Source organism: Hylobates moloch, unplaced genomic scaffold, assembly GCF_009828535.3.
Source record: "Hylobates moloch isolate HMO894 unplaced genomic scaffold, HMol_V3 SCAFFOLD_5, whole genome shotgun sequence".
Lineage (NCBI taxonomy): Eukaryota > Metazoa > Chordata > Mammalia > Primates > Hylobatidae > Hylobates > Hylobates moloch.
Window position 1 is genome coordinate 73,072,880 of NW_026652280.1, and position 3,287 is coordinate 73,076,166.

Below are 3,287 nucleotides of genomic sequence, written 5' to 3' on the forward strand. Positions count from 1 at the left end.
AATTCTTCAGAGCCTCAAGAGTTGCGTTGAATGCACTATTTAAATAGTGTCCAACCACTAGTTAGATAGCTTAGCACTCAAATAGCCTTTGAAATCTCTATAGACTCACCTCAGTTGAACAGTCCTGATAATTTACAGAAGTGGGTACTGCACTAACAGATCCCTGATGTATGATATCTTTGCCTGTAGAGTGTTTCATGTGTTGATCCACTGGAGTGTGTGTGTGTGTGTGTGTGTGTGTGTGTGTCTGCGATTAGGTGGGTATTGGTGTGCACGGGTGTGTGTGTGTATGTCTTTATATTGTGGTGTGTGTCTGTTGAGGTGCTGCCATTAGGGATTTGGAAGAGTGAGAACCATAAACTTGTAAACATTCCTACATGCCTGCTTCATAAAAAGTGTACTGAACATGGCCAAAAGTAACTGAACCAAGTAAACAAATTAGACATTAATTAAGTTTAATGCTGGGCAGGAAAGAAGTATTAAAGACTAGATAAAATGAAGAAATATAACCAAATGAATGAAATTTTTAAATTGATTAGTAGAATGAGACAGGAATATTTTTTAAAGTTTGTAATTTCTAATGAATATCAGTATCTAAAACTAAGAATTATATGGCTGTCAATTGACTAAAAACTGTACTTAAGATTTGAGCTAGTGACACAACCATATATGATCTTCTAATTCCACTTTTCTGTCTCAAGAAGGACTTGTTATAATGATTTTTTTTTCAAAATTTTACATTCTCATCTTGAAAGAGCTTCACAAAACTTACATGAGAATCTGGATTGTCATAAGAGGTCTGATTTTTTAATGATACGTTAGTATTTCTATTATGTACATCAATGTCAAGCATTCGTTTCCTGAGCTGTTCTCCAGAACACAGCTTAACTTGTAATGGACACTCAATAAATGGTCGGTTGGATAATCAAATCAACACCTTAGTTCCATCAATTTTCATTTCATATAAAAAGACTGATCTTCTATACTCACCAATGAAACAGAGAGAGATGAGGGAGGGAGAGCAGTTGAGACTGAGAGGATGACAAGCCGACCTCATTCTGCAGTGGATTTCCTACACTCTCCACTTTTGAATGCTTGGAAACACTTGCCGTGCTCAAAAAATACTGGTATTTCCCAGGCAGCAAATGGGAGTTAAAGAAAGTCCATATTTCTAAATTAAAATAGCTTACACTACAATACACAGCTGACATACATTTCTAAGCTATTCAGTTCATAGAAAATGTAGATAAATTTAGGTGAGCAAGATGTAGGAGAAGGGTTAGTAATCAAGCTGAGTGTGATTGTGAGGTTAAATCTAATGTTATACAATTGTTGTATAATTGTATCAGTTGACATATCTGTTGAAACAAAAGGTGGGAGAGTTTTGCATGAGCTTCTGAAATTTACTGGATGATGTTAAGAGAAAGGTTGGTCAACGTGACTAGGCCAGATGTGTTTACTAATTGAGGCTTAAGAAAGTTAAGTTCCTAACTTCTCCCAGAGACTGGGAGATAGAGGCACTAAATAGTATAACATTTATATTTAATATATATTTAATAATATATATAAAGTCTTAAAATGCCAATTTTAAGTCTTTTCGTTTTCTTCTTAAAAACAGAGGTTTTATTGTGTTTGGTCCACAGTCGGTATTTCACATTATCTCATGGCACAGTGTCCCTGGGTGGGGTGCCCTGTGCAGTACTTGGTGGGGCGTGTGGCGGGGGGAGATATAGCAGTGTACCTGGTCAGGCCCGGAAGGGGAGAAAGAGGGCTGGGGCTCCTTAAAACCTACCGAGGGGCTGGGCGCAGTGGCTCACACCTGTCATCCCAACACTTTGGGAGGATGAGGCAGGCAGATCACATGAGGGAAAGAGTTCCAGACCAGCCTGGCCAACATAGTGAAATCCCGTCTCTACTAAAAATACAAAAAATTAGCCAGGTGTGATGGCACAGGCCTGTAGTCCCAGCTACTCTGGAGGCTGAGGCAGGAGGATGGCTTGAGCATGGGAGGCCGGTGCAGTGAGGCGAGATTACTCCACTGTGCTTCAGCCTGAGGGACAGAGTGAGAGTCCATCTCAAAAACAAAAACAAAAACAAACAAACCAAAAAAACCCTCCTGAGGGCCACAGGGGTAGGGGAGCTAGTATGGAGAGGGGTCAGGCTTAACACTAACAACTCAGAATTCCACTACCTTGTACGGGCCTCAGCTTCCTCACCGGGCCCCAGCATAGGTCTGAGGGTCTGAGGTCTGTTGGTCTGAGGGTCCTAGGGGAATCCAGCCACTCAGGAGCCTGAGCTATTTTAGCATCATGGCTGGACCCCTTCTCCCAGGGGACGGATTTCCCACCACCCACTGTCCCCGCCCCATTCCTCGGGGGGAAAATTTTTTTTTCTTTTGTTAATATTTCTTGAAACTTTTGGGGGTACAGAAACCACAAACTGATCAGCTGACAAAAGGGGGAAGAGGAGAGGCAACCGGAAACCTTCCGGGACCGGTTCCCTCGATGCCCAGGTCTCATGTCCCCAGCACAGCTCGGCCCACAGCCTGGACGTGCCAGTGGGGACCCTCACCCTACATGCATCGGGATACGGCCTTGATCCCTTTCCCCACAGCCTGGTGGCTCAGTCCTACAAAGGAACCAAAGCAAGGGGGACACTATTCACAATAGCAAAGACTTGGAACCAGCCCAAATGTCCAACAACGATAGACTAGATTAAGAAAATGTGGCACATATACACCATGGAATACTATGCAGCCATAAAAAATGATGAGTTCATGTCCTTTGTAGGGACATGGATGAAACCGGAAAACATCATTCTCAGTAAACTATCGCAAGGACAAAAAACCAAACACCGCATGTTCTCACTCATAGGTGGGAATTGAACAATGAGAACTCATGGACACAGGAAGGGGAACATCACACTCCGGGAACTGTTATGGGGTGGAGGGAAGGGGGAGGGACAGCATTAGGAGATATACCTAATGCTAAATGACGAGTTAATGGGTGCAGCAAACCAACATGGCACATGGGTACATATGTAACAAACCTGTACATTGTGCACATGTACCCTAAAACCTAAAGTATAATAATAAAATAAAATTAAAAATTAAAAATTAAAATTAATACATTAAAAAAAAAAAACCCTCCTGCCGGATCCCACGCTGCTACTCACAGACCCTCGGTTGACTGGCAGCACCGAACAGGTTAAAAAAAAAAGATGACAACACAGAAAAACCCAAATACCCAGACGGGGAGACCATGTGGGGAGAGAGCGTGCTGGGAGCC